This window comes from Sinohyriopsis cumingii, chromosome 18, assembly GCF_028554795.1.
Source record: "Sinohyriopsis cumingii isolate HCF-2022 chromosome 18, ASM2855479v2, whole genome shotgun sequence".
NCBI lineage: Eukaryota > Metazoa > Mollusca > Bivalvia > Unionida > Unionidae > Sinohyriopsis > Sinohyriopsis cumingii.
Genome location: NC_142978.1, coordinates 52482103 through 52494776, shown reverse-complemented (window position 1 = coordinate 52494776; position 12674 = coordinate 52482103). Strand labels below are relative to the sequence as shown.

Genomic DNA, 12674 nt, shown 5'->3' with positions numbered 1-12674 from the left:
TTATTGAGAGTGTAGGCTTAATTAATCACCTACTTGCTCCAGTAAAAAAGTATGTGTGATTTGTGTGTGATTTTTATTTTTACTGTAGCTGTAACAATTTTTCAGTCATATCACTATGATGTCTGCAGTGTGGCAGTTTACAGTGATGTCTAGCAGGGGGCATCATACCACACACATGTCGTATCAAGTCCCACCCAGTCACACTATCCTGACACCAGGCCGACCAGTCCTAACACTAACCTTTTAATGCTGAGCGCCAAGGCTGTTAGCACCATTTTTGTAAGTCTTTGATATGACTCAGCTGGGGTTCAATACCATGACCTCATGCATCTGAGGTGGATGCTCTAATCACTAAGCCATCGGAGCAGTCATTAAAAAAATTAATTTACACAATAATTACATGTCTTAATTATTCATTTCCACGTGAGAAAATTAACCTCTTGATATGGCTGGTTGCCCAGTACATGTTTATTTTTTCTGTAATTGTAATAAGGAACCATGAAAACGTGTTCATTTAAAGTCAAGTAATGAAAACATGTCCATTTAAAGTCAAGTAACGAAATGTGTCCATTTAAATTCAAGTAATGAAATGATTCCATTTAAAGTCAAGTAACGAAAATGTGTCCATTTCAAGTCAAGTAAAGAAAGCATGTCCATTTAAAGTCAAGCAATGAAAACATGTCCATTTAAAGTAAAGTATTGAAAATGTGTCCATTTCAAGTCAAGTAATGAAACGTGTCCATATAAAGTCAAGTAATGAAAATGTGTCCATTTAAAGTCAAGTAATGAAAATGTGTCCATCTAAAGTCAAGTAATGAAAACATGTAAATTTAAAGTCAAGTAATGAAACGTGTCATTTTAAGGTCAACTACTGAAAAAGTGTCAATTTAAAGTCAAGTAATAAAAATGTGTCCATATAAAGTCAAGTAATGAAAATGTGTCAATTTAAAGTCAAGTAATGAAAATGTGTCCATTTAAAGTCAAGTAATGAAAACATGTCCATTTAAAGTCAAGTAATGAAAACCTGTCCTTTTAAGGTCAAGTAATGAAAACAAGTCCAATTAAAGTCAAGTACAGAAAAATGTGTCCAATTAAAGTCAAGTACTGAAAAACGTGTCCATTTAAAGTCAAGTAATGAAAACCTGTCAATTTAAAGTCAAGTAATGAAATGTGTCAAAAATAAAGTCAAGTAATGAAAACTGTCCATGTAAAGTCAAGTAATGAAAATGTGTCAATTTAAAGCCAAGTAATGAAAAGTGTCCTTTTAACGTCAAGTACTGAAAAACATGTCCATTTAAAGTCAAGTAATGAAACGTGTCCTTTTAAGGTCAAGTACTGAAAAACGAGTCCTTTTAAAGTCAAGTAACTCCTTAATACACAATTTTTGGATTAGGTGGGTTTGACTGTATTTTACATATATTATCCTTCAATGGCAAAGCTTTGATGTAAAACTTAAACATGCACTGACACTTAATATGCAATACTAACAATTGGAGTTCCATGGCAACTGATTCCTTTGTCTAGTAAAGTGATAAGAATCCAACTTGAAAGATAGCAAGCATGTCAACAATGAGCCATGGGTCAGAGACATAAAAAAGATATTGACTGGGAGCCAGTATTTAGACACTAGTTTATTGTTGAAGTGGTCAGAAGTCAAAAGAGAATGCTGCATCAAGGGTGAAAACTGCAGTGTTAGTCACGAAAACATTTGGTAAAAGCTATAGTGTTAGTCACCAAAATATCACTGACGAAAGCTGTAGTGTTAGTCACCACCACATCTGTGGATTGTAACCTAACTTAAAACAGGTCAGCAGTACAGACTGAAACCTAGCTCTTAACAAAGTGGTTGGAGGAAAGATGTGTGAATTGAAGTACATCACAAGTACAAGAAATAAACACATTATCTCAAATACAAGATAAAGTGTAATAGCTCCAGTACAAGGAATTGTGGGTAATATCTATAATTTAGATTCTTTGAAATGTGTTCAGTGCAAAAGACAGACCAACGGACAGACTCATAGATGGAAAAATATTTTTCTACTTGCAAAAATAAATAAGATGATGCATAGCGACTAAAAATAAATGCACACAATTGAAATACAGAGAAACAAAGATAAAGATGAATGGAAATTGGTTCAAACCATTGGTGTAGTGCTAAAGAAGGAAGTGGGTGAATACAATAAAGTGAGTGAACACATTTTACTTAGATGTGGGTGAAAATGGCAAGTGCAAAAAAGGGAATATGCAAGTAAGAGAACACCTTTCCCACAGCAATATATACCCTGCTTCATACAGACATAGAGTAAGAGAACACCTTTCCCACAGCAATATACACCCTGCTTCATACAGACATAGAGTAAGAGAACACCTTTCCCACAGCAATGTATGTCCTGCTTTATACAGACATAGAGTAAGAGAACACCTTTCCCACAGCAATATACACCCAGCTTCATACAGACATAGAGTAAGGGAACACCTTTCCCACAGCAATATACACCCAGCTTCATACAGACATAGAGCAAGGGAACACCTTTCCCACAGCACTACACACTGGGTTAAACATAAAGAATAAGAGTGAAGCAGAGTCAAACACAGAGAGTAACATTCAAGCAGTCACACAGATACAGTTAACAGTCAAATAGTCTCAAATAGAGAGTAACATTCCAAGTCAAACAGAGTACCAATCAAGAAAAGTCAAACTCAGAGTGAAGCAGACAAAAGTCAAACTGATACAGAGTAAAAGTCAAACAAAGCCAAACATACAGAGTAACAGTCAAACAAAGTCAAAAAGATATAGAGTAACAGTACAAGTCTAACATAGAGTTAACAGTCAAACAAATTCAAACATATAGAGTAACAGTCAAAGTCAAACATACAGAGTAACAAAGTCAAACATATAGAGTAACAGTCAAACAACATCAAACATATAGAGTAAAAAAGTTAAACATATAGAGTACAGTCCAAGTCAAAGATACAGAGTAACAGTCAGTCAAAAAGATATAGAGTAACAGTCCAAGTCAAAGATACAGAGTAACAGTCAGTCAAAAAGATATATAGAGTAACAGTCCAAGTCAAAGATACAGAGTAATAGTCAGTCAAAAAGATATAGAGTAACAGTCAAAGTCAAAGATATAGAGTAACAAAGTCAAAGATATAGAGTAACAGTCAAACAAACAAAATTAAACAGATGTAGATTAACAGTCAAGTAGATTCAAAGTAATGGTCAAGTAGTGCAAGATATATGCAAAAGAGAGAGAGAGAGAGAGAGAGAGGTCACCAATGCCATTATTAAGTATTGTTAAGTGTGTCCATCTTTGGTTCACTCTTTATGAATGTGTTAATTGCGTCTAAGGTTCACTCTTTATGAAGGTGTTAAGTGTTTCTATGGTTCACTCTTTATGAAGGTACTGAGTGTAACTATATATGTTTCACTTTTATGAAGGTGTTGTGTCTATGGATCACTCTCTATCTCTATGATAGTGTTGTGTCTATGGGTCACTCTTTATGGAGGTGTTAAGTGTGTATATCTATGGTTTATTTTTTGTGAAGGTGTTAAGTGTGTCCATCTAAGGTTCACTCTTTATGAAGGTGTTGAGTGTGTCCATCTAAGGTTCACTCTTTATGAAGGTGTTAAGTGTGTCCATCTAAGGTCACTCTTTGTGAAGGTGTTAAGTGTGTCTATCTATGGTTCACTCTTTATGAAGGTGTTAAGTGTGTCTACCTATAGTTAACTCTTTATGAAGGTGTGTTCAAACAGTATGTGAAATATTACATTTTAAAATTAGTACTGCTATTTGAGATACAAGTATTTTTTTCTTACAAAAATTAGCAAATAAATATCAGGCCTGATTAATTTGGTGTTTTACAGCCAATAATTATCAGGCCTGATTGGTTTGGTGTTTTACAGCCAATAATTATCATGCCTGATTGATTTGGTGTTTTACAGCCAATAATTATCAGGCCTGATTGGTTTGGTGCTGTACAGCCAATACTTATCACGCCTGATTGGTTTGGTGTTTTACAGCAAATAATTATCAGGCCTGATTGGTTTGGTGTTGTACAGCCAATAATTATCACGCCTGATTGGTTTGGTGTTTTACAGCAAATAATTATCAGGCCTGATTGGTTTGGTGTTTTACAGCCAATAATTATCACGCCTGATTGGTTTGGTGTTTTACAGCAAATAATTATCAGGCCTGATTGGTTTGGTGTTTTACAGCAAAAAATTATCAGGCCTGATTGGTTTGGTGTTTTACAGCAAATAATTATTGGGCCTGATTGGTCTGGTGTTTTACAGCAAATAATTATCAGGCCTGATTGGTTTGGTGTTTTACAGCAAATAATTATCACGCCTGATTGGTTTGGTGTTTTACAGCAAATAATTATCAGGCCTGATTGGTTTGGTGTTTTACAGCAAATAATTATCAGGCCTGATTGGTTTGATGTTTTACAGTACAGCAATACCTTGAAGGTTATATTATGTTATGGCCAGTTGGAGCAATAAACTTTATTTTTAAATTTGAATGTTTTCTCAAAATGTAGAGGGTATGAAAAATGATGTAGAAAATGAATGTAAATAACTGCAAGGGAAAATATTGATATGAGAAACAGGCATAAATTGAAAAGGCAGGCCACAATGTAGACTGAAAGCTGTTTCCAATCAAGCCAGACAAAACTGTACTTGTTCAATAATCAGCATGATCATCTGTTGCCACGTCTAGAATAAAACTTAAATTTACATATCTTGATAGATGGATAAGCAGATATATATTTTCCTATGCAGGTATGTCTGTTGATTTGTCTGTCTCTCATGAATGGACATAAAGCATGGTTATTACACTCATAGTTATTGTGTATCAAAACACATACTGAATGGACATGAAAAGTTTATACAATGCACTGCTGCTGTGTACCAAGCACATGTCATCTGCTTTCTTTTTTTGTGGCAACAAATTCAATTTTTTTTTACTAGAACCAAAAAGCACCAGTTTACCAGTAATCCCATATTAATCTACTTGTATGACTTGCACTAAACTGAGGCCCCACTTCCCACTCCCCATATCAAATGTACTCACTCATAATAAGTCCCTTCTATACAACACCAATATTGTCTTACAGTATTCACCCATTAAAAGTCCCTTCTATATAACATGAATATTATCTTACAGTACTCACTCATAATAAGTCCCTTCTATATAATGCCAATACTGTCTTACAGTACTCACTCATTATAAGTCCCTTATATTCATAATAAGGCAGCATATGCAATAGTTATTATGGCAAGAGAATATTTGTATCATAACAAGTGTATGCTATGATTGCATCAGTGTCATAATGAAGGAATATTGTACATGTTAACTGTACATTTTAACATAGGAATTTTCACAATGCAGACATACACTGCACCCTTCTTAAACTGTGGAAAAAGAACAAGTAATATTTTGCCTAAATTCATTTACAGCTGATATTTAACACATGTACAAACTGCATCACCAAATCAATGTACAAACTGCATCACCAAACCCATATACCCAAAAAATTCCAAACCCATGTACAAATTGCATTTCCAAACCGATGTACAAAATGCATTTCTAAACAATGTACAAGTTGCATTACCAAATCTATGTACAAACTACATTACCATCCCCATGTACAAATTACATTACCAAACCCATGTACTAACTGCATTACCAAACACATGTACAAACTGCATAACCAAAGCCATGTACAAACTGCATTTCCAAAAACATGTACTAATTGCATCTCCCAAAAAAAATGTGCAAAATGTATTATCAAACCCATGTACAAAATACATTACTAAACTGATTTACCAATTAAATTTTCACACCCATGTACAAAATGCATAACCAAAACCAGTACAAACTGCATTACCACGAGATATAAATATTCAGATCCCTAACCAATATGATTTTTTTGAGTTGCCCAATAATAATCTGTGGATAGCTATATCCCACTAAGAATAAACTGGATATATAGTCATGTGACTTTACCCATCTTTAAGTTTATATACTAATGTTCTGTTGATGTTAATGTATTAACAAACAGTTTCCCATTTTCAAGTTTATAAAATAATGTGTTGCTGATGTTAATGTATTAACAAACAGTTTCCCATTTCCAAGTTTATAAAACAATGTGTTGCTGATGTTAATGTATTGACAAACAGTTTCCCATTTCCAAGTTTATAAACCAATGTGTTGCTGATGTTAATGTATTGACATACAGTTTCCCATTTCCAAGTTTATAATCCAATGAGTTGATTTTTATCCACTGAGAAACATAAGCTTTTAACAGTGTATTGTGGGTTCATAACTTGTATTTTAAATGTTTTGAGTGGAAATCATCCTCTAATTTAATAAACTGCCTAAAGTGATCATAAAATGACCTCTGATTTAATACACTGCCTAAATTGATCATAAATTGCCCTCTAATTTAATACACAGCCTATATTGATCATAAAATGCCCTCTGATTTAATACACTGCCTAAATTGATCATAAAATGCCCTCTAAATTAATACACTGCCTATATTGATCATAAAATGACCTCTGATTTAATACACTGCCTAAACTGATCATTAAAGGCCTTCTAATTTAATACACTGCCAAAATTGATCATAAAATGCCCTCTAAATTAATACACTGCCTAAACTGATCATAAAATGACATCTGATTTAATACACTGCTTAAATTGATCATAAAATGCCCTTTTGATTTAATACACTCCCTAAAATGATCATAAAATGCCCTCTGCTTTAATACACTCCCTAAATTGATCATAAAATGCCCTCTAAATTAATACGTTGCCTAAATTGATCATAAAATGCCATCTGATTTAATACACTGCCTAAATTTGATCATACAATGCCCTCTAATTTAATACACCCCTTAAATTGATCATAAAATGCCTTGTAATTTAATAGACTGCCTAAATGGATCAACTCTTAGCAAGTCAGTTGCTTGTGTTCACTAGCATTCATGTCAAAATGAACATTAATATGACTTTCCACAGCTCTACCTTCCACCCTACTACTCCAACAACCTGTCTGCCACACCTAAAACATGACCAATCACATGTCAGAAATGACTGCAGACCTAATTAAGTGCACACACCTTAGACACTTTGACAATGAACCATATTTTAGACAAATTAATTTATACCGTAACTTTGAACAACATTAACTAAAACACATGACTTTACACACACACACACACACACACACACACACACACACACACACACACACACACACACACACACACACATATTCTGATTCAATTACATCATCTTAATCATCTGAAAAATTCATCAAAACATTAACATTAAGATGACTGTGCTAATGATGTTTAAGATTTCAAAGTCTTTGATGGTAGAGCCAAAACCTGTGATGGCTAAAACTGTTTTCTAACAGTGAAGAGTAGCTGTATTGAGTGAAGGATACTTTATCTTAAAGAGGGATCAGCTGTTCCACTAAGAATAATCTGGCTAAAGGTTTTGTATACAGAGTAATGGCCAAAACAAATTCTGGCTCAGGGCAGTGCAGTAGCAAACTATGTAACCACATGCAACTGACTACAAGTACTGCTTACCATATCCTTGCTTCATCAAGTTCCATAATGATTCAAAACCAATATAGCCACAAACAGAATCAGCTATGATGAGTCTCCAACTGCTCTCACTTCACAAGTAATCATGAAGTTGTAAACTCTGTTTCAGTACTTCAGTAACAAAGGCTTTTATCCTATTGGGGAGACTAATCCTTTACCCAGGGCATATGTGCTGACCAGTATGTTGGGTCTCAGTAGTGGTGTTGGATGATGCAACTGACCTGGGCAACAGAGGTCATGGGGTGCCAAAACAGCTTATAACAATTTAATCTGCAGGAGAATTATTGGTGGACTATCAAAGATGCCTAAGGCGTAATTCCCCCCCCCCCCTTACCCCCCTTAATACACCACTGTTGGTCTCTGCTATTATATATTGAATTTTGGTAACCCAGTGCATGCTATCATGATTTACTACATTGAAGTTTGGTAGCCCAGTACATGCTATCATGACTTAATACTGTGTATTAAAGTAGCCCTGTGCATACAGTTATGATTTACTACTGTATACTGAAATTTTAGTAGCCCAGTACATACAGTTATGATTTACTACTGTATACTGAAATTTTAGTAGCCCAGTACATACAGTTATGATTTACTACTGTATACTGAAATTTTAGTAGCCCTGTACATACAGTTGTGATGTACTACTGTATACTGAAATTTTAGTAGCCCTGTACATACAGTTATGATGTACCATGGTATCATAATTACTCTGCACATTTTTCAAATCATAATAATAAAACTACTATTCAAAAAAAGTATTTATAACTCTTATGAAGAAAAAGGGATAACTGAAGTTGGCAGTTTCATATTACAGCGCCCCTTATGGAATACCAGATTTAAACTGACTTAACAGGTTCATTTCTAACTGGTAGCCCACCTAGTCACAATCTAATTTTATAATTAACATATTGCTGTATAAATGAATGATTCACACTATTCCATTTAGGAGGAAGTTAACAAACTGAGGAAAATTTATTACAATCTATTACCAAATCATACAATGTTGGACTACCAAATCATACAATGTCAGACTAACATATCATACAATGTCAGACTACCAAATCATACAATGTCAGTCTACCCAGTCATACAATGTCAGACTATCAGATCATACAATGTCAGACTACCAAATCATATGATCTCAGACTACCAAATCATAAGATTTCAGACTACCAAATCATATGGGGCCCCTAGTGACCGAGTGGTCTAAAGCGCTCTCCGTTATGGATCACTGCCATCTCACCTCTGCCTGCATGGGTTCGAGTCGTGGATTCAGCCAATGTGGGTATGTGAGAAAGCTTGCCAGTAGCTTCTCGTGGGTCGGTGGTTCTTTCCGTTTTTTTTTTCAGGTTCTTCCTCCACCATTAATACTGGCCACCATGTATAGCCTATCATGTGCTAAAAAATAGCATCAAACCCTACAACAACAACAACAACAACCAAATCATACAATGTCAGCCTACCAAATCATACAATGTCAGACTATCAAATCATACAATGTCAGACTACCAAATGCATGATGTTAGACTACCAAATCATACGATGTCAGGCTACTAAATCATACAATGCCAGGCTACCAAATCATACAATGTCAGACTACCAAATCATATCATGCCTGAGTTAAACAGCTTCCATACCTTTATTATTTTTAATTTTAAAAGATTTTCACAATTTTTTCAGTAAATATGGAGTTCAAATGCTTTCAAAATATATTTACTTGTACATACAAAAAAATGAGAAATACCAGATGTGATTCTTTGTGAAAGTTACAAAGTTAATTAGTCTGCTAAATTAATACTGTGTGCTAATGGGGTAGAGTTGGAACATATTTGTGGTCAGAAACAAATACCGATGTGACAGCTCTAGATTCAAATACAGTAATTAAGTTCACATGGCCATAGAATAGTATTCTGTTGACACTGATTTATTAAAGACTGTGGCAGTAAATTAGGCAAGAAAAGGTATACCAGTCTAATAAGAACTGTACATATAATAGACTTCCATGACAGTCCTATAGTCATTAATCCATTGCTGGACATAGAGTTTTATTGTTTACCATCAAATTATTCACTGGTCTTGCTTTAAATTTACATGTGTCTTAACTCCACAAGGACCTTTTCTCACTTTTCTGGCCTTTGCTTGCAATCTACCTGACATTTTTATGTGAATTTCCTAACTTGTATAAAATCAACATTTCCTTGTACCTACTAAGCTTGCTGTAGTATTTACCTAGAACATTACCTGCTATTAATTACTTTATACTTACTCTTAATTACTCTTTCTTAGTATTATTAGTACTTGCCTTCCTTAATATTTTCTATTCTTTTGTATTCAATTGGTTTAAAATTTAGAATTTTCCTAGTTCTATGTGGATTCATTTTGGCCCTGATTTTAAGATGATTGCTTTTTTTTACCATCCATTGTTAAACATAGATTTTACTTCTTGAAGATCACTGGAATTGTCACTGGTAAGGAAGTTCTTCTAAGACAGAAATTTTCTGTCAAAGAAAACTTTGGGAAGAAGCAGGCTATTTACAACAGTTGGAATTAATACAATAATAGCAAATATGGAGCATCTATGTCCATGCTACCCTTAATCATGGAGTGCCATTGTTTCCTTTTTTTAAGTGTCCATTGTATATAAATTTAATATAGGAAAACAGCATAACACTACAGTGTATACAGTATTCTATCACCATACTTCAAATCAATTTGCTGACAAAATTACAAAGATTGTAAGCAACAGTTTAACCAAACATATTCTTAACTGTTCTATTGGCATCTTATGTCAAGTTTCATAAAAAATTGAGCTAAATGCTTAAATATAAGCAAACTTACTGCAGTGTGAAAAGTAGGTTAATGTGACCTTCTGGAGCTCCATGATGCATAAAGTACAATTGTCGGAGGAACTGAGTTAACTTCTATGCCTACACTATCAGAAAAATAAACATGTCTCAATAACACTTTGTTGGATACTGTATGTAACAATGTTTAAACAATTTATCCCGGCTTTTCAGTTTGGATTTAAAGCAAATCGATTTGTCTGTATTTAATTGGTCATTCTCTCTAGAGGCTACAGCCTGGAAAGTGGCCCACTTGTTCAAAAATAAATTAGTATATTTTACTATTTTTATCTGGTCAAAAGGTCATTCCTCTTACAAGGCCAATATAAAGAGATGACCTAAACAGTGGGTTCTGAAGGTGTGGCTTTAAAAGACTGAGACAGAAGAGATGGCCTCAACAGAGGGACACAGAACAGATGACCTCATAAAAAGGTTCAGCACAGGTGGCTGTAAAAGAGGTTAACAAAAGGTGTGCCTTCAAAAAGAAATGTTTTCATGATGGGTGACCTCAAAAGAGGTTAACAAATGGTGTCCTCAAAAGAGGGGGATAGAAGGGATGGCCAAAAATGAGGGCAACAGAAGGGGTGGCAATGTGTGAAAATTAAACTGGAAACAGACAGACAGTATCATTAAAAAATACTCTTTCATACATTCAGCATATAAAATTATCCTATAAAAATGAAACAACTACATCTAGGTCCAGCTCATTCTAACAACCACTTCTTAAAAAGAAACCCAAAAGAAATTCTTTTTAAATTCCAAAAATAGGGGAGAAAATGAATGTAATTGCTTGCATATGTATAGTAAACTTTATATATGGTGACCTATCCTCTGTAATTAAGTTTATTTCACAACTAATTTTCCTTTTTCCCTCCACTTGTTTTACTCAGATGAAGTGTCAGTTAATTCCCTTCATCCAAACAGTCTCACAATGACATCTAATCAAGGAAAGTACTGAGACAAAATTTCAGCACTGCTTAACTTATGTTTTGAGTAAAAGTGCAATAAAAGAAATATCCACAAATACTGATATAGCCATTGCATGTTAAATGCAAAACAAAATGTACTTCCAAGTTCTTACTTTTGTCTCCTTGATATTTTGTTTAATTAACTGTTTGAACCTTACATCTAAACACTGCATCCTTTTTTTAATTTTATAATCTATATTTCACTCAGAATTTCTTTGGCCAAATTACTATGTTATTTGCCACATTATTACCAGCACTAAAACGACTTTTATTCTACAGTGGATGATTAAAGTATCTCCTTAACAGAGAACAGGCTGCTGTTTTGAAAAGTATCTCTTTAACAGAGAACAGGCTGCTGTTTTGAAAAGTATCTCTTTAATAGAGAACAGGCTGCTGTCTTGAAAAGTATCTCTTTAATAGAGAACAGGCTGCTGTCTTGAAAAGTATCTCTTTAATAGAGAACAGGCTGCTGTCTTGAAAAGTATCTCTTTAATAGAGAACAGGCTGCTGTCTTGAAAAGTATCCCTTTAATAGAGAACAGGCTGCTGTCTTGAAAAGTATCTCCTTAAAAAAGAACTGGCTGCTGTTTTGAAAGGGCCGATAATGTAACTTAAATCATTCTGTGTAAGGTGATCCTACAATTTACCACTGCAAGACACCCAGGTATATTGTCCACTTTCTTTCTATGTCATTCAATTTCCATTCTTTCCATTCAAGAGGTGCTTAGGAAGGACAAGGGAAACAACATTTTGACAGAGGGTAATTCAGAGGTGCACGAAGTTAAGAATTGGAGGAAAATTACTATTCTCTTTTACGAAGAACTAATAAAAGGATGGACCAATTTAAATTCAATATTACTGGAACAAAACAGGACTGTGTTACAAATGTTGACTTGGTGACATGAGAATATAGTGACACTATAATATAAAACAATACTGTACTGGCCCAAGGAATGTAAAACCATATTTTACTGACCTGTAGAATGGAATCCACATTTTTCTGGCCAACAGAATACAAAGATATATTATGCTGGTACAATAGATGCATCAGCTGGACTATTTTGAAGACTTGTCTTTCTTTTTAATGGTGATATACTGTAGGAATTTAATGCATTAATTTTGCTGCATTTACTTTTGAGGTCACTTTAATATCAAATTTCAAGTCTTTTAACCTTGTTTCCTATTAAATAAAGTTTAGAAAAAAGGAAAAATTTATATTCTGTTGGGAGTATTTTGC

The 12674-nt window shown here is 34.1% G+C and overlaps 1 protein-coding gene across 14 annotated transcripts in view; it reads right to left on the bottom strand.

Annotated features, from left to right (window-relative positions):
• The window catches only part of LOC149776646 (RNA-binding motif, single-stranded-interacting protein 2-like), a 437315-nt gene that overhangs the window by 189306 nt on the left and 235335 nt on the right, over positions 1-12674 (bottom strand). The gene's annotated exons all lie outside the window — the stretch shown is intronic.